Genomic DNA, 25,075 nt, shown 5'->3' with positions numbered 1-25,075 from the left:
GGGAAGGAAACAAGCTTCCGGGGACCGGTTTCTGGCATCACAGCCTTCGTCGGCCCGGCTTGCCTGAATCCTGATGGTGCAGAGGTGTTTTGCAGCCTCCAGGGACTGGAGGCGGATCTCCTCACATACAAGGTTAAATTTCTGGGGCACCTTGACATGAAGGTCTGTCGCAAGACTTTCCACCAATCGGAGGGCACGTGCCTCTAACTGAGGGATGTGAAGGGAGTAAGCTCGTTCATTCACTCGAATGTGCCCCTTGGCATATCCCCTAATGGTCACCTTAATGGTGTCCCAGAGGGTGGCAACTGAGCTGGCGGAGTCCTGATTACACTGGAAATAGGCTTCCAATTTGTCTCAAAGGGCCTGGGTATAAGATTCATATTGGAGATACCACGCAGTAAGACATCACATAGGGCGTGTGCCTTTCCTGGTGGAGCTGAGGTGGAGGAAGAGAGGAGCATAGTCTGATATACCACCGGGAAGGATCGGGGGTGTTTGATAGTGCTCGACATGAAGATAAGATCAATGTGGCAGTGGGTATGGTACCCTCCAAACGTCACAGAGACCCAGAGCGGTGGCCAAATCAGAGAGACAATGAGCCCTAACTCAGCGGGATGCAGAGGGGGGACTAGTTACATCCAATGCCAGGGCTGGAACTGCATTGAAGTCGCCACCTACCAGATCCAGGAGGATCCAGGAGGATCTGAGATAGATCATGGAGGAAGGCATCCAGAGCCGCAGGAGGTGCACAAACTCACACAAGGGTTATAGTTTGACCCATGATTGTGTCGGCGATTGCAATGTAGCGACCCAGGCGGTCTCTGATTTCATGGGGAATGCCACAGGGAAGGACAAACGTAATAAAATCACCACCCTCCGGGAACCCCAAACAGAGCCAGAGTAGAAGACTCTGTCAAAGCCTTTATGTGCCAAAAAGGGAGAGTGGTTCCCCATGAGATGGGTCTCCTGAAGCATCAGTACCTCAGGGAGGTGTTGGTGTGGCAACCCTAGGACTGCAGTGCATTTCATGTGATCTAGGAGCCCATTAACATTCCAGGACAAGACTCATAAGGATGCCTTGCCTGGGGAAAGACATTTTGTGTGGACCAGATGGGCAAAATGTGTCTTGATTCGCTGAATAAATCAGCCATATTGTGTGCCCGTAGTGCACGCTGAAGGGTGGAGTATCCGAGTCATACTGCTTGAAGTGTGATGTAGGTGTGTGTCTGAGTGCAGTGGAGACTGAGCAAATATACAAACATATCAAACCTCTCATTAGGCACAAACCATTACAGAGTCCCAACCCCTCAACAACCCCCCCACCCCATACTTCTACCCCAGAAGCACCTATTGCCCTTAAATCAAGAACTAAGATACAAAACTGCCTGGAAATGGGAATAAAGTGGTGGACCCCTCCTTGGTACAGGATCAGTTGCAGCCATCAGGAAGAACCCATTTAGCATTAGGAAGTAATGTCTTAGTGCTCCGTAACAAGTAGAAACTGGGGAGTCATAATGCGGGGTTTTGCGATAAGTCAGTATCTGCCATCAGCTCAGCAGAAGGTGTAGATATCATGGCAGGGAGGCCCTTGTGACTCATCTGGGGCTCCACAGCAGTGGAGGTCCGGAGGGAGTGCACTCAGGATGGAGACTGGTCTCCTGTCTGGAGGGACAATGAGGATGATTTAGATCTTTTGGTGCTGCATCCCCTTCAAGAGCGGGTATGATTCTATTTTGGCTTCAATGTGGTCATTTTTAAAGCTGGCCCAGAGGGCCCAGGCACCCACTGGGAAGATCTACCTGGTCCATGGAATAGGCGTTCCTCGGTGAGCCACGTCAGGGCAGACTCCGGAGTTTCAAAGAAGTGGGGCTTATTTGCATCTACAACTCGTAATCTGGCTGGCTGGGAATAGAAGTCAATATTGAAGGCCAAGCACCTAAAGCTTCTGCTTGACCACCAGGTAAGAGCGGTGCTGCTACTGAAACTCCCTGGTGTAGTCGGGAAAGAGGAGAACCTTGGTGTCGCCACATCGGAGGTCAAGGCGAGAGTGGGCCACTCTCAGGATTGCATCCCTGTCCATTAAATTAAGGATTCGGATAATCATGGGCCTATGTGATGCCCCCAGAGGCGGCTTAGGAGTCAAGGCCCTGTGTGCCCTCTCTATCACGAACCGGGAGAACAGTTGGTTCGATGGTATCCAGGACCTGATCCAGGTTTCAAGGAATTCAGCGACTTGCTGTGGCTCACTGCCTTTCGGGATTCCAACCACGCACACGTTATTGCACCTAGATCGGTTCTCTGCATCTTTTGTGCTGCGGTGGAGGTTGAAGACCTGGGATTTCAAGTTAGTGACATCGTCTTGCACCATGGACTGGTGGGTTTCAGCCTCCGTGATTCTGGCTGTAGCATTGTGCAGATCCTGGTGCAGAAAAGCGACATCTACACATACCTCACCGATCTTGGCTTCCACAGCGGCTTAAGGGGTCTGAATGGCGTGAAGGATTGTGACTAGATCTTCCTCTGATGAGCATGGTTTCTCAGCGCTGCCGCCCCAAGCTTGCCCAGTACCTGACCCAGTGGTATATTGGTCCATGTTTGGGAGGCCTCTGGGCAGGCAGATCTGTCCTTTCCCATGTCAATGAGGGGACTTGGCAACACATCACTCCCTCAGATGGGGATGGGCCCACTTGCTGAAAAACTTTGGCAGCACGAGCAGCCGAGCCTCATAAGAAAGCATACCCCAACGATTCCAATGGAGTCAGTGTGTCTGACAAGCAGGGAGGTCAGCAGGTTTGGTGGTGGGGCATGATGAGTACGTTTTGTGAGGTCCTTGCTGGGATGAGCCAGGACTGGAGGGACAACACAAGTCGGTCCAGTACGCAACAAACAGGCCCAACCCTGACCACCTCTTGGTCAGGGAAATTGCTCCCCCCTTGCGCAGCTCCGACGTTGCGCTGCTGCCCCTTGTCTGTCTGTGCCTCATTGTGCCTTTATGTGCCTTATTCTCTCCTTGTGCCTTCTCTGTGCCTCTTTGTCTCTCTCTGCCTTTTTTGTGCCGCTGCCTTTTGTCTGTCTGTGCCTTCTCTGTGCCTTCTTTTCTCCTTGTGCCTTCTCTGTGCCTCTTTGTCTCTCTCTTCCATTTTTGTGCCTCTGCCATTTGTCTGTCTGTGCTTCGTTGGGCCATCTTTTCTCCTTGTGCCTTCTCTGTGCCTCCTTGTCTCTCTCTGCCATTTTTGTGCCTCTCTCTGCCTTGTTTGTGCCTCCTTGCCTCTCTCTGTGCCTTTCTTGTCTCTCTTTGTGCCTTTTTTCACTGTCTTTGCCCACTTTGCCCTTTGCTCCCTTCCCTGCTGCAGCTGCCCCGGCCCCTCCCCCCTTGCGTGTTCCCGCCTCCCAGCTGCTCTCTCTCCTCCGACCCCTACTTAATGGCAGCCGCTGCGCGACAGGGTGAGCAAGACCACTGACCTCTTAGGGAAACTGTTCCCCCTTCACACAGCTCCCTCGTTGCGCCACTGCCTCTTGTCTCTCTGTGCCTTGTTGTACATTTTTGTGACTTCTTCTCTCGTTGTTCCTTCTCTGTGCCTCTATGTCTCTCTCTGCCTATTTTGTGCCTCTGCCTTCTGTCTGTCTGTGCCTTCTTGTGCCTTCTCTGTGCCTCCTTGTCTCTCTTTCTTTTTTGTGTCGCTTTGCCTCTCTCTGCCTTGTTTGTGTCTTTCTTGTCTCTTTGTGCCTCTTTTCCTTGTCTTTGCCCACTTTGCCCTCTTTGCAGTTGCTCTCCCCTCCCTGCCGCTGCTGCCCCCGCACCCCCCCATGTGTTCCCACTCCCGTCTCCAAGCTGCTCTCCCTCTCCCGACCCCTATTTAATGGTGGCCACTGAGCAACAGGGTAAACAAGACCTCTGACCTCTTGGTCAAAGAAACCGCCTCCTTGTCTCTCTCTGCCTTTTTTGTACCTCTTTGCCTCTCTCTGCCTTTTTTGTGCCTTTCTTGTCTCTCTTTGTGCCTCTTTTCACTGTCTTTGACTACTTTGCAGTTTCGTTCCCTTCCCCGCTGCTGCTTCCCCAACGACCCATACCCCGTGTGTTCTCGCCTCCCGCTGCACTCCCTCCTCCGACCCCTACTTAATGGCTGCCGCTGGAGTACCGAAGGCACACCAAAGGCAAGCCCGTCTGCACCCATCCGCAACCTTACCACGACCAATGGCACGGACCCTGGTCCTCTGACCACCCACCCCTACAACTTAGCAACTCTCCACACACTCAACCCCGGAAGAAACAACAACTGCCAGCTGTCGACGCCGAACACCACCAAAGGCCAGATCTGCTGACACTGCCGCCATACCTTAAGCCACCTCTGGACCCCCATTGCTACCTCCAACCCACCGGACTCCAGCGAGCCCAAACCCCTGAGCTGTATCCTCCTCAACATATGCTCCCTACACAGACACGCAGTAGAAATCTGGGACCTCCTCAACACCCTATCGCCCGACATTGCCTTCCTCACAGAGACCTGGACCAACGCCAGCTCCGCATCCGACATCGCAACCGCCATCCCTGACGGGAACAAGATCCAGAGCAAAGACTGCCCCAACCACCCTGGGGGTGGACTCACCATCGTACACAAAATCTCCCTCCGTCTAACTACAGCCAGCACAAATGACTCCTCGTCCCCCATGGAACACCTCTATTTCCAGATCCAGATCAACCCCAGAATGACTCTACGCCACCCCCTCGCCTACAGACCTCCTGGACAACACGCCACGTTCACCACAACCATCACAGACCTCATCGCCGCCCACACCCTCGCCTCCACGGACTATGTACTGCTTGGAGAACTGAATTTCCATCTCAACCACCTCAGCGACCCCAACTCCACCGCCCTCCTGGACAACCTTGGCAACATCAGACTGAAACAGTTTGTCACTACCCCCACCCACAAGGCAGGACACACCCTCGATCCCATCTTCGCAAGAGGGAACAACATTTGCTTCAGCCACACCGCGCTACCCCTCTGGACAGACCACCACTGCATCCACTTCTCCTTTTCTAAACCAACCGCACACAAGCCCACACCTACACCACTCCCCCACGCAGGAACTGGAGTAAAATCACCGAAGAGCACCTCATCTCCGCCCTCAACTGCGCTCCTACACCCACCACGACAAACACCAACTCAGCAGCCAACAAACTCCACAGATGGATCACCGACTGCCCAAACACACTCACCCCTCTCCAGAACTGTTACAGACAATGCACCACAAAAGCCACCTGGTTCACCGCCGAACTCCGAGAATCCAAGTGCACATGCAGACAACTTGAGAAAGCATGGAGGAACAGCAAAACCTCGGAAGCACGCACCGCCTACAAGACCGCTATGACAGAACACCACCAACTCATTATTTTTCATTTTTTCATTTATAATCTTTATTCGATCAATTTTTATAACAGATCATAAAAGGAACATTTCATCAAATACATTTTACTATAAGAGAGACAATAAAAACATTAAAAAAAATTTAAGATTGTTACACATTACAACCCTTGTGCCCTGCACATAGTGGTGATATTTAAAACCATGTAAAAGACTAACACAATCTTCATGGGGTGTTTAACTTTTTTAGTTCAGCTCTCTATTAAAAATCCAATGTTTGCAGTTATTTAAATCAGCATACCCCAGTTCTTCCTCTTTCTCACACATGCCCATAGGAAACATGCTACAGAAAAGCAAACAAAGGGTTCAGAAAGCGCCTTTAAAAAGTGCAGTGCCACCCTGCATTGCAAATAATTATGGCGCCCTAAAATCTGAAAAATAAATGCTTTTCTCTCAGTTTGATAAAATTTACAAAATAGAGCTACACATAGGTCCATTTGGGGGGAGTGGTTGTCACAGGGGCAAAGGGGCAAGTCAGAGTATTTAAACTTCCTCACTGGAAATGCCAACATCAGGGGGATATAATTCAGTCTAAAACGCAGCAATATGAATCTATGATGTGCATATGTAATACACGAGAGGTATGAGAATCCCTCCCCAGGTCTAGGTGGGATGAGGTCACATGCACGTAACGCCTTTTGTTGATGATTCTTATCCCTCCAAAGAAAGTTGGCCAGCTGTAGAAACAGATCAGTAATTTTCTGTTTGGAGATCTTCCTACAGAATAAGGGGACCCTGAACAGCTCTCCTTGCCCAAGTGCGGTCATTAGATCCATGAAGAGGAACTTCATCCAGGACAGAATCCACTCCCACTCCCTCAATTCCAATGAACAAGTCTGACCTAGCAGGCACGCAACAAGACAGAGGGCTTTCCCTGGCCCTTGACCAAGGTGTCTTTGTCTGGTTGGATCCTCTATCAGTCTATTCGAGTCATGGCACCATTTGTGAAAGCACCATTTTTCTGGAAAGAAATGAACAGTCAATACTCAGTCATGGAGATAATAAAGAGCAAAGTTTATTGCCCAAACCTGCAGAAAAAACACACATGCGGTGACCCAATGCCAAGAGTTCCGCCTTACTAGGGTTACATCAAGTCTTATATAGGTGAGGTCACTCATAGATATACATGTAAATATCTAAATCATCTACCTTCTTGCAACTGCAAGACCACTCTTATAAAGAACTTAAAAGCATCAGTTTCAAAGTCGAGTGTTTTGGCGGTAAATCTGTGGCAATTAACTGATTATTTTCTTAGTTTAAAGACCCATGGGCCATAATTATGCATAGATAAGATAAGGCATCTTTTACGTGCCTGTCCTTGCAGTTCGTAAAAGGGAGTGGAAACTTCTTTCTGTTGAGTAGGCATACCCTACGTCTTGCACCTGTACTCTGATAATTGCAGGCATTAAATGGAAACTCACAAGATTCTGTCTAAATGAGCAGATTGGGAAAACAGCCCCCAAGCAGATAATGAATGAATAGTTAGTCACAAAGAATTCAAACAAATGATTCACCCATACTTTGAGCACTCTTATCTTAGTCTTCAAGGTCCTAGTTAAAGCAAAATCACTATTTCTATGAATAGCTGCATATCTGAGCTAAGCCCACACCTGGCACGCGTACAAGGCTCTACCAGGTGAGCATTTCTCAAAATAAGGACATATTGCAAAATACTCTCTTCGAGCAGACCTAAAATGGAGGACTAACTACAAAATGTTTGAACAGTGGTTCATATATATTTTATGCTTTGATACCACCCGATTTACGCTTCCAGCACGTCACAGGATTGAGTGAAGACTGCAAGAATTTTGGAAGTGTCAGGGCCCACGTGGTCCGTATTGCTCTCGTCACTTGTGTGAAGTTCGTTATCGCCTTAGAAACCTGGGCAAAGTTATCTATTGTCTCCTGCTTGGTGGGAGGAGGCATTTTGTCTTTGGTCATGGCGAGAGGTAAATGGTTGGCAGTGTTTCCTGTCCCCTAGGGCGGCACGAGCAGTCTGGACAGTCTAAGCAAGAGGCACTGGAATCACGGTCCAGTGAATCAGGGTATAGGATCTACGCAGCCTGCAAGTCAACCTGTGCCCACAACGAGCCACCTGTCTCCCAGACAGGCCCGGCTCCAGGAATTTTTATTTGGGTGGGCCAAGGGTGCATTTGGGTGGGCCACTGCGGGCTCGATTTGTCACATATATGTCTAGGCAGGCCTGCTTCAGGGCCCTCCTTTATCTCTTCTTAGTCTTACAAGGCCCAGTAAAACGCACTCTTTTCCAAATCTCTTTCTAAATATTATCACTCTCAAAAAGTGTTTTTTCCATGTAATGTTCCTTTGATGGGAAGAGGAGGTTTCTGAGGTGGGAGTATCAGGCAAGTGACACTTGTTGGGCTCCCTCTGTGTGAACCTTCAGGGAGAATCCCTCTTCATTACTACCTCCACCTGACCCCGGACTCTGCAACGCACTCCTTTACAGGCTTCATCTGTGCGAGCCTTCAGGGAGAATCCCTCTTCATTACTACTTCCACCTGACCCCAGACTCTGCTACGCATTCCCTTACAGGCTTGATTATCCACTACTCTTCTCCAGTGCACCTTATCTCACAGCTGACCTTGGGCCCCAGCCCCATATCAGGCACCATTGGGCTCCACTTTCATTTTTCCCGGTAAAAACATTAGTAAAATCACCTTCAAACTTAAAACATTGAATAAAGCGGTAAATATAATTAGCCACGCACTTTAAAGTATGTTCCACAGTAGCTCTTATGACCTGACTGCTAATTAAATAAACAAAAACAGAAAGGCCATGACAGGGCCGGCTTCAGCGCTGATGCAAAAGTCTTTTTTGGCACCGCACCAATAACCTCTTTCTCCAAAAATAACCTTTACTGCCACCTTCCAACAGTGCCCCTCGTCCCTCCATGGCCCCCCCTATTGACCTCCTCCTCGGATTCCCTCACTGCCACCCTCCACTAGTGCCCCTCCTCTCTCTGTAGCCCCTCCCCCTTGTGACCTCCTCCTCGGATTCCCTCACTGCCACACGCCACTAGTGCCCCTCATCTCTCTGTAGCCCCTCCCTCTCATGGCCTCCTCCTCAGACTCCCTTACTGCCACCCTCCAGCAGTGCCCCTCATCTCTCCCTAGCTCCCCCCTCCCCCTCGTGACCTCCTCCTCGGATTCCCTCACTACCACCCTCTACTAGTGCCCCTCATCTCTCTGTAGCCCATCCCCCTCATGACCTCCTCCTCAGACTCCCTCACTGCCACCCTCCAGCAGTGCCCCTCATCTCTCCCTAGCTCCCCCCTCCACCCCATGACCTCTTCCTCGGATTCCTTTACTGCCACCCTCCACTAGTGCCCATCATCGCTCCATAGTCCCTCCCCCTATTGACCTCCTCCTCGGATTCCCTCACTGCCACCCTCCAACAGTGCCCCTCATCACTCCATAGCCCCTCCCCCTATTGACCTCTTCCTCGGATTCCATCACTGCCACCCTACAACAGTGCCCCTCATCGCTCCATAGCCCCTCCCTCTATTGACCTCTTCCTCTGAGTCCCTCCCTGCCACCCTGCAACAGTGCCCCTCATCTTTATGTAGCCCCTCTCTCATATGCATTTCATTTGTTGTACAGTGCTACTCATATCAGTGTAGTGTGTGTCAGTACTTTACACCACGCACACATTATACAGGGACAATGAATCCTACAAGTATATAAATCAGTCTACAGGGAATGTCACATAAGCCAATGAGGATTACAAGGTATATGAATCACATGTCATCCATACTGGTGGGCAGTATAGTTTAAGAGGGTTTGGTCTGGGGAAACAACCTTAGGATTTAAAGAGTATTCCATGGGGGTCAGCTTTACTGATAAAAATGTATATCTGCCCAAACATACTCATTTTAGCAACGTTAGAATAATGAAAGACTGGGGAAGTTCTAACTATATCAGAAAAAAAGAAAGCAAAGTTCTAACTATACCATCCATGTTTGTAAGCAGCTCTTTGATGACAGTTCAGTGGTCACTGTCCTATGTTAGGATTGTAACTTCTGAACTGCAAGTAGCACAAGGATCTCTGTGACAAAGGCAGTAACTCACTGAGCTTCCACATAAAATACAGTTCATCTGCATTTAAAAACTACTAACAGGCAAATGAATGCTCTCCAGCAGGATCATTTATCACCAGCGTTATCTGGGCATAAAGGAAGCGCACACGAAGTATGTGTCCTGCTGGGCCTGCGCAGATTTTAAAAAGAAAAAGAAATAGTAACACATTCTCTTACCTACTCTGTTAGTCAAACTTTGTGTCACGGACTGATGTGATAAGCAGCTGCAGGGGTCAGGAAAGGTGACAGGAATAAACAAACTTCTTTTCTCCTGCGCTGCATAGAAAAAGAAATATCCATGCAGCAGAACATTGTCGCCTTTGCCATGTGGAGATGAAGGGGTGAAAAAATAAACAAAGCCTCCTTAACATGTAAATGGTCTTTCAAAGACGTGTAAAGTACTCGGTTGCGGCTGCGTTAATCTCTAAAACTGTCTGCGTGTGCGCGCCCGGGAAGCTGTCTCGGCCAGGGCGGACACGCACGAGGCGAGCTTTACGCGCCTGCCTTCAAGCCCTCACTGCGAGGGCCAAGGCTCCTGTTTGGGAGGGCCAGGCTCATGTTTGGGTGAGCCTGCCCCACCCGGCCCACCCGCTAGAACCGGGCCTGCTCCCAGAGGTCTGAAGGCCGCAGTCGCCATGATCAGAGGCCAGTTTCAGGGACTGGCTTACACGGGCCAACTCAGTTGACGATTGGTGCTCAGTGTTGCAGCACGTCTCAGCCTCCCCGGCGCTCCCTGCATCAGCTGCTAGTGGGGCCCAGGCAGATGTAGGAAGCAAGTCCTCCAATCTCAGCTGAGTCAGAGTGACCGCGGCATGTGGGTCACCGCTCAAGGATGGGCCTCCTTGCGTCTGAGGTCGTCCACAAGCTTCAGACACGCTGTCAAGCACAGGTGCACCACCTCCCCGGATACAGGCTGGTGGTCAGTTTGGCCCGATCCACTGCCCGCAGGAGCGCCACAGCTGCCTTCCCACAGCCGATAGCACCCACCCAGCCTTCAACCTCAGGGCCCCAATCCGAATCGCAGCTAAAGCCTCAGCCCCGTGTCCTACTATGAAGGTTGGTCAGTGTCCTCAGAGGCTGTACGCGTGTCCAAGGCAACTCCCTCTCACCCGCCGGGCCCGGGCAACCTACTGGCCTTCCTCCAGTCAGTCCGCCCTCAGAGGGTTGCACACACCCAAGTCTGGGCCCCCTGAGGATCAGCTGCCCCCCTTTCTTTAGGGGTACTGCATGGCAGGGTGATGCACATTATTACCCTAAAGGATGGAGTAGGATTCGTGGCCGGCAGCTCGGAGCTCGCTTTACTTGAGATTGCCATTTTAGATAGTCAGACCCCGCCCCCCCCCCCCATTTTACATTGTGTTATCAAATAATTATTCATGAAAGGTAAACCTACATAGTCTAATTACAACCAGTTTTAGGTGTAATTTGAAGAAAAGAGCATTTTTGAGGTAACTACCCCAAAATAAACATGTGATTTAAAAAAAAAAGACAGCTAATATGTGGAATATGGTCCTAAATTGGCATCATTACAACCACTGAGCCTTAGGTCTTGTGTTTTATGTCACCAGAAACCATTGGTGGCAACATTGGCTCATGTTATATGATTTCCTGTTATGTATAATCTATAAATCTATATCCTCAAGGTGCATAGATGTGGAATTGGGAAAAATGACTCTACACTTACCTTAACGTCCCCGTCACAATATTTTGGTAGTTGATATTCTGTCTATGATATTTTGGCAACACAATATTATATTGCTGGATATTCTGGCATACAAGTGAGCCTTCAGCATTCCCTCTTCTGGTGTTCTTAGTGGTCCCTGAACCTTCCATACTCTGAACAACGAACCTGACAATTAGTAACAGTTCTAGCGAAAGGCCTTGCTTTATAAAGGTCCCAGGAATGTGGAATGTGTAAAACTGTCAGCACTGTCTGTGCAATGTCGCACAAGCTAATTATTGTGACTCTTATAAAAACCGAATGCAGGCTGTATTACATTTTGAAACTCCACGTTTTCATTTAATCTAATTGCAATGAAATTGGCAGCTTGTCATCCTGTTAGAGTCATAAACATGAAATGCTTCCTGGCAAAAAAAGCGTGCTTGGAAAAATAAATCAGCAAACCTATAAAGAAATGATTTCTCTAATTTTATTTTAGCATTTAAGTCACGAGAGATAATAAAACATGCATTTCCTTGTTACTCTCATATGATTTGAAAAGAGAAGAATTCCAATACGTTCACCTGTCAAAACTAGATCATTAATGCAGAAAGCCAATTGGCAGCCAATCATAATGTGTCCTACGGGCTACGGGCTTCCGTCTTGCACACGATCTTGATCTTGTGTCTTGTGCCAGCTGCTTCACTGACAGACAGCTCCCGCATAATGAATTTTCTTACATAGCACAAACTGCTCGGAAGCACTCCCAAAAAAGAGATAAATGGCCTGATGTATCAAAGGATGTTTTCCATTCTGTCCCTCATTACAAGTTTTTGCTGGTCTAGATGCTTTGGGCACTTTGCCACTGCTGTTCGGTGCCACAGTGCAAGTGCTCCCTCTGTAAATTGTTGTCATGGATTAGTGTTTCCCTAATTGGCCTATTTGGTTTACTATAAAGCTACGAGTACAGTGCACTGTGTGTGTCCAGGGCCTGTAAACCAAATGTTGCTAGTGGGCTTGCAGCACTGATTGTACCACCCACACAAGCAGCCTTTCAAAGGTAACTCAGACCAGCCACTGCAGTGTCTGTGTGCAGTGTAGTACTGCCATGTCGACTTGTCAAGTGCACCCACTTGCCAGGCCCTAACCTTCCCTTCTCTTACATGTGAGTCACCCCTAAGGTAGGCCCAAGGTACCCCTATGGGCAGGGCGCAATGTATGTAAAAGGTAGGGCATATCCTGATGTGTGTGGCATGTCCTGATAGTGAAATACTGCCAATGTAGGTTTTCACTATTGACAGACTATCTGTCCCACAGGATAGAATGGGAGTTGATTTATCACATCTTATAACTATAACTTCCCATTGGGACCAGATGGGAAAACAAAGTTTAGTATGCCTGAACTCAGAATCTAAAGATGCATCATTTAGGAAGGATGATTTTTACATTCTGTGTTTGAAAATACCTTTAGATCACTTTTGGACTTCAAGAGGAACCTCTGTGAAGGAGAAGAGCTGAAAGAAACTGGAGGAGGAGTACTGCCTCTTTGCTGTGTGCTGTCTGGGGTTAGCCTGCAGTAGCTATTTCTGCCAAGGAGAGGAACTGTTTGTGTATCCTCCTTGAGAAAGTATCTCCAAGGGCTTGAAAGTGGAGCTTGCCCTTTGTTCAAGAGGTCTCAGAAACAGCAAAGACCTCACCATCCTTCTAGGCACCGTCTCCGGAACATCTGGTCACAGTCACCGCAGAAGAAAAGGGAAACCGACTCTGTCACTGAGTCTGTCACAGGATTCTGTGTCCTGAAGGCCATGAAGAAGGCACCGCCGCACTTCGCACCGCATCCTTGGTCTCATGATAACGTCTGGAAAATCGTCACTGAGTCGCTGCTTGCACCGTGTCTGGTGGCCACCACCCTCCACACCGCCTCGTCTCATCCTGCCTGGACGTCACCGACACCATCACTGCCCATCCCGAACATCGACTGGCTCTGTTGCCTGCATCACAACCTGCCAGCACCACATCGAGCACCGCCTCACCCGCACTATAAGCCTTGGTCTCACGACGCCGTCTGGACGATCGCCACCAAGCCGCTGCCTGCACCGCATCGTGAGGGCACTGCACCCTGCACCGATTCTATTTTTGCAACGCAACCACAACGGTTGCCCCGACCGACTCGCACCCACGTGTCAGCCGCTACGAGAAAGGTACTGTTTTCGAGTCTGTCGACGCTTTAGCTGACCTGCACCGAGAGTCGGCTGGAAATGTAAGACTCTGTCATTTTCAGCATCGCGGAAGCCCCACATGGATCTACGGACTTGGAAGAACTGTTTTGTGGATATTTCTATAAGTTTAAGATTTTCTTGCAAATTGCTTATTTTTCAGAACTGTATTGTGGATTTTTGTTGTTTTCAGTCTTGTTTTGTTTAGATAACGAATCGCTTTTTTTTCTAAACTGGTGGGGTGTCCATTTGTAGTGTTTTTACTGGGTTGCTGTGTGCATGCACACATGCTTCACACACTGCCTCTGAGATAAGCCTGTCTGCTTGTGTCAAGCTACCAAGGGGGTGAGCAGGAGTTATTTTAGAAGTGTATCCTCCTTACCCTGACTAGGAAGAAGGGTCCCTACTTGGACAAAGGTGGAAACCATTTCCAACTAGAGACCCCCATTTCTAACATTGGTGGTGAGCGGTGAGGATCTTGACTTGCATTTGTGCCTTATAGACAGTGATTGGTGTACACTTTTATGATAGTGCAGACCATTATGTGATGACATACTATTGGTGAACTTTTGTTTTTGGATTTTCTGCAACTTGAGAACGGCACATTTCCTCATCATGACCAAGCCAGCATCTATTGCATCTATCAACATTGAATTTGAAGAGGATAGGGTGTCTCAACTAAAAGCCATCTGCAAGAAATTTTAAATCTGGAAGGAGGAATACCAAAAGGCGCTGAGGGCCTTTTGGTGGAGGTGGAGGGTACCTTCCAGAGATGGCAGTAGTGTGCCTTCATAAGGTCTGTCTCCAGAGAAGTTGGAGGACAGAAGAAGAGATGGAGTGCATGAGCTGGAGCTTACAAAGCTCAGGTTAGGAAAAGAGGATGACGAATTGGGGTTGGAAAGGCAGAAATTGACTCTAGAAGAAAAGAGGATGCTCTTAGAGCATGGAAGAGGGTTGAAGGAGCTGGAGATAAAGGCCAAGAGTGCAGAGTCCAGTTCCAATGGTGGCAGCATGCCATCAGTGCCTGGAGAAGGGAGAGTGTACATTCCCAAGGAGGTAATCAAGGATTACATGAAGAATGAAGATATTGGTCAGTGGTTCAAGGAGTATGAGTTAACAATGAAGTCCCATGGAATTCCTGAGAGAGACTGGACAGCGGGTTTGTGGAGATGCTTCGTGACAGAGGGGAGGGAAACTGTGTTTGCCTTACCAAGAGAGGAGCACATGTGTTATGTTACTATGAAGGAAACCTTGATCAGGAGATATGGCTTAACCCTGTACCGGCAGAAGTTTAGAAACTGTAAGAAGAATGAGTCAAGCCCTTGGGTGGAGTATGTTTCCTATTTTTGCAGAGCACTGGATGGTTGGGTGAAGGGTATCCAGGTAAATGATTTTTAGGGGCTCCATAATTCGGTTGCATGGGAGCACTTGTCTGGTAGTTGTTTTCCAGAGTTATGCCAGCATTTGATTGACAGCAAGCTGACTGACCCCAGGAAGCTTGCTGTGGAGGCAGACCGCTGGGTCAGTCAGTACCAGGGTCCACAAAGGTCATGTGGGAGACTCTACCAAAGGTGGGCAGGGTCCCTCAGCAGAAGAGTGGGGTAAACAAAAGGAGTTCCAAAAAGGGCCCCAAAGTAATTCCCTAGGGAATCAAGGGAAAGGTTCCCAGCTCCCCAGTGAGAAGAAGCCATGGGTCCCTATAGATAAGCCTACCCAGAAGGGCCCCTGGGCATGTTATGCTTGCGGTCAGGAGTGCCACTTCATAGGAGATCCTAGGTGTCCTAAAAAGAGCACCACTGCACCCACAGGTGCACCGTCCTGTGGGTTGACTAGTGTAGCCTTGGGGGAGGAGTTGGAGTCCCGGGGGTGGGAGCCAGCAGAATTGACTCTGGTCTCACTAGGAGACGGTGAGATGGTCCCAAGGACCCACCTGCCCGCTAACACTAAGAAATACGGACAGTGGGTGACCATCAATGGCCATAGGGTGCAGGCTCTGAGACACACTGGGGCAGTGTGACAGCTGTCAGTTGTCGGCTATTGTCTGAAGAGCAGGTGGTCCCCAAAGTACTCTATCCAGTAGTTGCAGCTGACAACTCAGAGTGACTATGCAAAGTGGGACAGGTTCCCTTTGAGTGGGAATCTCAGGTACCTTGAAAGTAGTTGTGAGGCCAGCCATTCCTGTTGACTGTCTGCTAGGCAACGATCTGAAGAGTTCCCCTTGGGAGAAGGTGGAACTTAGATCTCATTTGGCGATGTTGGGTCTGCCTGAGTGGGAGTGGGAGTCAAGCTATCCTGGCTGATGATGGCTGATAGCCAGAAACCGGTCCTAGGATGCTTGATTCCGGTCCAGGGAAGACATGGCTTGGCAGTTCGGGCTGGACTGTTCCCATGAGGCACAGGGTCAAGACTGATTTGCATATGGCCATGTCTAAACTGGGGTGGTGTAGTGGGCAAAAGAACGATGGATTTAACCCAGATCTCTTGACTGGGGGAGAATGTTTGCATTGTCAGCATTCCGTCCATCAATTGTTTGTTGTAACGCTTTTCGCCCTAAGTGGGATGGGTATTCCCAGACGTGGGACCCGTGCTCACTACGCCACTGGAGTCAAGCTATCCTGGCTGATGACGGCTGATAGCCAGAAACCGGTCCTAGGATGCTTGATTTCGGTCCAGGGAAGACATGGCTTGGCAGTTCGGGCTGGACTGTTACCATGAGGCACAGGGTCAAGACTGATTTGCATATGGCCATGTCTAAACTGGGGTGGTGTAGTGGGCAAAAGAACGATGGATTTAACCCAGATCTCTTGACTGGGGGAGAATGTTTGCATTGTCAGCATTCCGTCCATCAATTGTTTGTTGTAACGCTTTTCGCCCTAAGTGGGATGGGTATTCCCAGACGTGGGACCCGTGCTCACTACGCCACTGGAGTCAAGCTATCCTGGCTGATGACGGCTGATAGCCAGAAACCGGTCCTAGGATGCTTGATTCCGGTCCAGGGAAGACATGGCTTGGCAGTTCGGGCTGGACTGTTCCCATGAGGCACAGGGTCAAGACTGATTTGCATATGGCCATGTCTAAACTGGGGTGGTGTAGTGGGCAAAAGAACGATGGATTTAACCCAGATCTCTTGACTGGGGGAGAATGTTTGCATTGTCAGCATTCCGTCCATCAATTGTTTGTTGTAACGCTTTTCGCCCTAAGTGGGATGGGTATTCCCAGACGTGGGACCCGTGCTCACTACGCCACTGGAGTCAAGCTATCCTGGCTGATGACGGCTGATAGCCAGAAACCGGTCCTAGGATGCTTGATTCCGGTCCAGGGAAGACATGGCTTGGCAGTTCGGGCTGGACTGTTCCCATGAGGCACAGGGTCAAGACTGATTTGCATATGGCCATGTCTAAACTGGGGTGGTGTAGTGGGCAAAAGAACGATGGATTTAACCCAGATCTCTTGACTGGGGGAGAATGTTTGCATTGTCAGCATTCCGTCCATCAATTGTTTGTTGTAACACTCAGTCTATGGCAGCCGGTAGGGCGACCAAGAGGACCTGGAGCCTGAAAGAATGGCGAAGGTGCTTGCCAGAAAGAGAGGAGGCAGGGGATGCGGGAAACCGGCCCCGAAGTTCCCACGATCAACGAGCGGCAGACCTTAAGGGGGATGCCCTGGAACCTACAGGGGAGCAAATGGCCGAACTGGGAGACCTGCCTGTGCTGACCTATTGGCAGCAGGAAGGGGGCCCCTCCAGGGAGGAATTCTGCCAGGAGGAGCAGGCATGCTCCACTCTTGTTGGTTTGCGACAGCATGCTGCATACTAGACAGCCGGTGATCAGTCTGGGTCACATTGGATCTACTAGGAGAGTGGTCTCCTGTATAGCGAGCTTAAGGTTGCTGAACCTGGGTCAGTCTGTGTGCTGGTGGACCCCAGCGCTTCAGATCCTTCCTACTGGGTCAAGACTCATCTCCAACCTTTACCCGTCATCAGCACCCCATTGTGACATTGTGGGGCCTCTGGACCCCAGGACAGCCATAGGCAACAGGATCATCATGGTCTTGGTGGACCATGCCACCCGGTACCCCAAGGCCATCCCTCTCCGGACTGTGACGGCCCCCGTGGTGGGTCCGGCGTTGATGGGGATTTTCTCCCATGTGGGATTCCCCAGAGAGGTTGTGTCTGATCGGGATACCAACTTCATAACCAGGTATATGAAGTCCCTGTGGCAGGAGTGTGGTGTTACCTATAAGTTCACCACGCCTTACCACCCTCAAGGAAATGGGCTGGTTGAGAGATTAAACCGGACCCTGAAGGGCTTGATCATGGGTCTTGGTGAAGCCATGAGCCGTTAGTGGCACGTCCTCTCACCATGCCTGTTGTTTACTTACAGGGAGGTACCACAGAAGTCCTTAGGCTTCAGTCCCTTGAGCTCCTGTATGGGCATCCTGTAAGAGGACCTCTGAGTCTGGTCAAAGGCTGGGCGAAAGCTCCCAGTAAATCTCCCCAGGAGGCAGTGGTCGAAGTGGGGAAAAAAAACGTAGGGGAACTGTGGGCGGAGAATCAGAGGGTGGGATTAACCTGAGGATTGGATCAGTGGTCGGAGTTAGAGGTGTGGCCAGGATTGGCAAAACATCCCAATCTTTAGTATTTGTTTGGCATTTCACTGACCAGTTACAGCTTATTATGTTATGTAATTCAACCAATGGATACACATGATTATTTAACGATTAATATGAGTTATTGACATTAAAATAAATTCACAAAGTGGGATATGTTTCTAATCACAGAATGTCCCAAATATGCTTAAAAGTGGAAGCACAAGCCATTTGTTTCCGAGCCATGGATTTTCTGTCGTTAGCAATATACACAGAGACAATCAATTTTACGTCTGTTAATCACTGTATGGGAAATGTTACATAAGACAAAGGACTACAAGGTGTAGGAGTCACATGACAACCATATTAGTAGGCAGTATAGTTTAATAGTGATTGATCTGGAGAAACACAAACTCAGAATTTAAAACTTAATACCATGATTGGGGGATCACTTTAATAATCAGTATTGATTTCTATCCAAACTAACACTTTTTGCAACATTAGGATAATCAAAGGCTTAGGGAAAAAACCCATAAAGCTCTAGGTTATACCTTGCAGTTTGTATGCAGCTCTAAGATGAAAGTTAATAGCTCACTGTTCTTTGTTAGGATTTTAACTTATAAACTGCAAGTAGCAAAAGGATCTCACTGACAAAAGAAATAACCCACTGACCTATTTACAATATGTGCACTTTGTGATGGGCGTGGAACATGTTCTTAGCAGCAGGCACATTAACCCTCTGCGCTATCTTTCCATGAGTCAAACCTTCCACTAGACAAAACTCAGATCTTGCTCTAGGAAGACGTTTATTCACCGGAGTTATCATGACATTTTTATTATTGACAAAAATTGCTGTAGGCCAGGAAGGAGGCAGCAAGTGCTTTTAAACCCATAATATACAACGCCCCCACTCAAAGTCAGCACCCGTTGCGGTCACACCGTTCGCACTGCACTACAGCCAGCTCTTCTCAGGGGTCCTGTGACCTCAGTGACAGAGTCACTGTTGCTCTTGGGTCTGCTACTTCATAGGCCTGCCTGCAAGACTGGAGGTGAACTTCAGCATAGATTGTGGTGGGCAAGCCTTCAATGTGAACCCACACTTGCCACTGCTAGGGTCCACCTGCTGGTGTTAAGACACCAGGGCTTTTCCGGATTTGCGGGGCCTTCTAAGGTCTAGCATGGGAATGTGCTCCCTCAGGAGAATGGTCTGGGGGACTGGTCATAAAGGCTGAACCTGGTTCCCCAGTTCTAAATTCGGCAGCTCTGCCCCCAGTGCTACATCTGCTCCCTCACTGAACACCATACCGCCCCACTGAGAGAAATTCACACTGCCTTCAACTACAATCCAATTTGACCTGCTATAAACAACTGGATGCGACTCAATTCAAATTACGCACTAGGCAAGAGCAACATGCTTCCTAATGGAAAAAGTAACAACATCCTGGAAAAAGCAAACACTCATAGAGAATGAAAGATTAAATAAAGCATGTGAAATGTAAGCAGAAACAACATGGTGAACTTAACGCTTTTACACTCACTATTCAGAAATCAGTGAGTCCTTCTGCCTGAAACCTACAGGGCCCAGAAAGGACCCATTTCAATGTCCACTGCTTATATGCTTACAAAACGTAAGCAGTATGGTTTAAAAAGATCACATTTGTGAACACAAAGCTGCCCTACACATTTTGTTTTCCAATCCACCCATCAACCAGGTATTGCAGTACCTCCAGGTTTGGCGCACAGCGCTTCACTGGCAAACTCAGTAAAGTGACGCTAATGTTTTGGGGGTTTGAATACAACTGATCTGGCCACTTTAAGAACACTCCGTCTTGCTTTATTTAGTTATTCATTTTTCATATTTTTAACCTTTTATTTCCATGGCTGCACTTTGGAATAGAAAAATGGCAAAACGGCATTTCCAGCAAAAGTGGTTTTCTTTCTTGCATCCATTTCACAGGGGAACAAATGAACGACAGGAAGAAAGAGAGGGTGAGAACCATTTCTTGAGTCACGGTTTTCGTTAAGTGAGGAGGAGCTAGACAGAGAGAGGGAATAAGAGTAAGAAACAGAGGGGGGGGGGGGGCAGCTGCCAGCGGTAGAGCAGAAGCGGACACCTTCCTTGGCTTATCTGGGCAGGAAGCAAGAGACGGAGACCTTTTCCTTCTCTGCCTCCCGGCCGTCCCCGGACAGCCACAAATGCCGAGCCTTCTCTGCAGGCCTTGGATGTTTCTTATGTCCAGGGACGCATGTTCAAAATAAAAAAGTAGGGGAACGGAATCTATAGAATTAGAGAAGTAGGGGCACGCCGTGCCCTGCCGTTCCCGCCCACTTCGACCACTGCCACTTACCTGATAACGATTTTAGCAGCTTACACAGCAACCCTACACACTTTCCTACTCCCTGCTGACGAGAGGCAACTACCTCGAAACACGTGTCCAGGGATGGCTAACGCTACTCATACTTGCATGCATTACACGGGCATAGGCGTACTCGCCGACGCTGACCTCAGGGACCATTTTTCATTGGGGTAACACGCTTGGTAGGTGGAGCAGTGTGCGACCAATTAGACTTAACTTTATTTCAGGCTCCCTTGAGCCGGTGGAGCCGACGGGCTCATGGTTACGCACCTGAGCGCTACGAGAGGTACTTTACCTGATAACGATTTTAGCAGCTTACACAGCAACCCTACACACTTTCCTACTCCCTGCTGACGAGAGGCAACTACCTCGAAACACGTGTCCAGGGATGGCTAACGCTACTCATACTTGCATGCATTACACGGGCATAGGCGTACTCGCCGACGCTGACCTCAGGGACCATTTTTCATTGGGGTAACACGCTTGGTAGGTGGAGCAGTGTGCGACCAATTAGACTTAACTTTATTTCAGGCTCCCTTGAGCCGGTGGAGCCGACGGGCTCATGGTTACGCACCTGAGCGCTACGAGAGGTACTTTACCTGATAACGATTTTAGCAGCTTACACAGCAACCCTACACACTTTCCTACTCCCTGCTGACGAGAGGCAACTACCTCGAAACACGTGTCCAGGGATGGCTAACGCTACTCATACTTGCATGCATTACACGGGCATAGGCGTACTCGCCGACGCTGACCTCAGGGACCATTTTTCATTGGGGTAACACGCTTGGTAGGTGGAGCAGTGTGCGACCAATTAGACTTAACTTTATTTCAGGCTCCCTTGAGCCGGTGGAGCCGACGGGCTCATGGTTACGCACCTGAGCGCTACGAGAGGTACTTTACCTGATAACGATTTTAGCAGCTTACACAGCAACCCTACACACTTTCCTACTCCCTGCTGACGAGAGGCAACTACCTCGAAACACGTGTCCAGGGATGGCTAACGCTACTCATACTTGCATGCATTACACGGGCATAGGCGTACTCGCCGACGCTGACCTCAGGGACCATTTTTCATTGGGGTAACACGCTTGGTAGGTGGAGCAGTGTGCGACCAATTAGACTTAACTTTATTTCAGGCTCCCTTGAGCCGGTGGAGCCGACGGGCTCATGGTTACGCACCTGAGCGCTACGAGAGGTACTTTACCTGATAACGATTTTAGCAGCTTACACAGCAACCCTACACACTTTCCTACTCCCTGCTGACGAGAGGCAACTACCTCGAAACACGTGTCCAGGGATGGCTAACGCTACTCATACTTGCATGCATTACACGGGCATAGGCGTACTCGCCGACGCTGACCTCAGGGACCATTTTTCATTGGGGTAACACGCTTGGTAGGTGGAGCAGTGTGCGACCAATTAGACTTAACTTTATTTCAGGCTCCCTTGAGCCGGTGGAGCCGACGGGCTCATGGTTACGCACCTGAGCGCTACGAGAGGTACTTTACCTGATAACGATTTTAGCAGCTTACACAGCAACCCTACACACTTTCCTACTCCCTGCTGACGAGAGGCAACTACCTCGAAACACGTGTCCAGGGATGGCTAACGCTACTCATACTTGCATGCATTACACGGGCATAGGCGTACTCGCCGACGCTGACCTCAGGGACCATTTTTCATTGGGGTAACACGCTTGGTAGGTGGAGCAGTGTGCGACCAATTAGACTTAACTTTATTTCAGGCTCCCTTGAGCCGGTGGAGCCGACGGGCTCATGGTTACGCACCTGAGCGCTACGAGAGGTACTTTACCTGATAACGATTTTAGCAGCTTACACAGCAACCCTACACACTTTCCTACTCCCTGCTGACGAGAGGCAACTACCTCGAAACACGTGTCCAGGGATGGCTAACGCTACTCATACTTGCATGCATTACACGGGCATAGGCGTACTCGCCGACGCTGACCTCAGGGACCATTTTTCATTGGGGTAACACGCTTGGTAGGTGGAGCAGTGTGCGACCAATTAGACTTAACTTTATTTCAGGCTCCCTTGAGCCGGTGGAGCCGACGGGCTCATGGTTACGCACCTGAGCGCTACGAGAGGTACTTTACCTGATAACGATTTTAGCAGCTTACACAGCAACCCTACACACTTTCCTACTCCCTGCTGACGAGAGGCAACTACCTCGAAACACGTGTCCAGGGATGGCTAACGCTACTCATACTTGCATGCATTACACGGGCATAGGCGTACTCGCCGACGCTGACCTCAGGGACCATTTTTCATTGGGGTAACACGCTTGGTAGGTGGAGCAGTGTGCGACCAATTAGACTTAACTTTATTTCAGGCTCCCTTGAGCCGGTGGAGCCGACGGGCTCATGGTTACGCACCTGAGCGCTACGAGAGGTACTTTATCTGATAACGATTTTAGCAGCTTACACAGCAACCCTACACACTTTCCTACTCCCTGCTGACGAGAGGCAACTACCTCGAAACACGTGTCCAGGGATGGCTAACGCTACTCATACTTGCATGCATTACACGGGCATAGGCGTACTCGCCGACGCTGACCTCAGGGACCATTTTTCATTGGGGTAACACGCTTGGTAGGTGGAGCAGTGTGCGACCAATTAGACTTAACTTTATTTCAGGCTCCCTTGAGCCGGTGGAGCCGACGGGCTCATGGTTACGCACCTGAGCGCTACGAGAGGTACTTTACCTGATAACGATTTTAGCAGCTTACACAGCAACCCTACACACTTTCCTACTCCCTGCTGACGAGAGGCAACTACCTCGAAACACGTGTCCAGGGATGGCTAACGCTACTCATACTTGCATGCATTACACGGGCATAGGCGTACTCGCCGACGCTGACCTCAGGGACCATTTTTCATTGGGGTAACACGCTTGGTAGGTGGAGCAGTGTGCGACCAATTAGACTTAACTTTATTTCAGGCTCCCTTGAGCCGGTGGAGCCGACGGGCTCATGGTTACGCACCTGAGCGCTACGAGAGGTACTTTACCTGATAACGATTTTAGCAGCTTACACAGCAACCCTACACACTTTCCTACTCCCTGCTGACGAGAGGCAACTACCTCGAAACACGTGTCCAGGGATGGCTAACGCTACTCATACTTGCATGCATTACACGGGCATAGGCGTACTCGCCGACGCTGACCTCAGGGACCATTTTTCATTGGGGTAACACGCTTGGTAGGTGGAGCAGTGTGCGACCAATTAGACTTAACTTTATTTCAGGCTCCCTTGAGCCGGTGGAGCCGACGGGCTCATGGTTACGCACCTGAGCGCTACGAGAGGTACTTTACCTGATAACGATTTTAGCAGCTTACACAGCAACCCTACACACTTTCCTACTCCCTGCTGACGAGAGGCAACTACCTCGAAACACGTGTCCAGGGATGGCTAACGCTACTCATACTTGCATGCATTACACGGGCATAGGCGTACTCGCCGACGCTGACCTCAGGGACCATTTTTCATTGGGGTAACACGCTTGGTAGGTGGAGCAGTGTGCGACCAATTAGACTTAACTTTATTTCAGGCTCCCTTGAGCCGGTGGAGCCGACGGGCTCATGGTTACGCACCTGAGCGCTACGAGAGGTACTTTACCTGATAACGATTTTAGCAGCTTACACAGCAACCCTACACACTTTCCTACTCCCTGCTGACGAGAGGCAACTACCTCGAAACACGTGTCCAGGGATGGCTAACGCTACTCATACTTGCATGCATTACACGGGCATAGGCGTACTCGCCGACGCTGACCTCAGGGACCATTTTTCATTGGGGTAACACGCTTGGTAGGTGGAGCAGTGTGCGACCAATTAGACTTAACTTTATTTCAGGCTCCCTTGAGCCGGTGGAGCCGACGGGCTCATGGTTACGCACCTGAGCGCTACGAGAGGTACTTTACCTGATAACGATTTTAGCAGCTTACACAGCAACCCTACACACTTTCCTACTCCCTGCTGACGAGAGGCAACTACCTCGAAACACGTGTCCAGGGATGGCTAACGCTACTCATACTTGCATGCATTACACGGGCATAGGCGTACTCGCCGACGCTGACCTCAGGGACCATTTTTCATTGGGGTAACACGCTTGGTAGGTGGAGCAGTGTGCGACCAATTAGACTTAACTTTATTTCAGGCTCCCTTGAGCCGGTGGAGCCGACGGGCTCATGGTTACGCACCTGAGCGCTACGAGAGGTACTTTACCTGATAACGATTTTAGCAGCTTACACAGCAACCCTACACACTTTCCTACTCCCTGCTGACGAGAGGCAACTACCTCGAAACACGTGTCCAGGGATGGCTAACGCTACTCATACTTGCATGCATTACACGGGCATAGGCGTACTCGCCGACGCTGACCTCAGGGACCATTTTTCATTGGGGTAACACGCTTGGTAGGTGGAGCAGTGTGCGACCAATTAGACTTAACTTTATTTCAGGCTCCCTTGAGCCGGTGGAGCCGACGGGCTCATGGTTACGCACCTGAGCGCTACGAGAGGTACTTTACCTGATAACGATTTTAGCAGCTTACACAGCAACCCTACACACTTTCCTACTCCCTGCTGACGAGAGGCAACTACCTCGAAACACGTGTCCAGGGATGGCTAACGCTACTCATACTTGCATGCATTACACGGGCATAGGCGTACTCGCCGACGCTGACCTCAGGGACCATTTTTCATTGGGGTA

The sequence above is a fragment of the Triturus cristatus genome, chromosome 8 (assembly GCF_964204655.1).
Source record: "Triturus cristatus chromosome 8, aTriCri1.1, whole genome shotgun sequence".
Taxonomy (NCBI): Eukaryota; Metazoa; Chordata; class Amphibia; order Caudata; family Salamandridae; genus Triturus; species Triturus cristatus.
The sequence above is the reverse complement of the archived record's forward strand: the minus strand, read 5'-3'. Positions refer to the sequence as shown.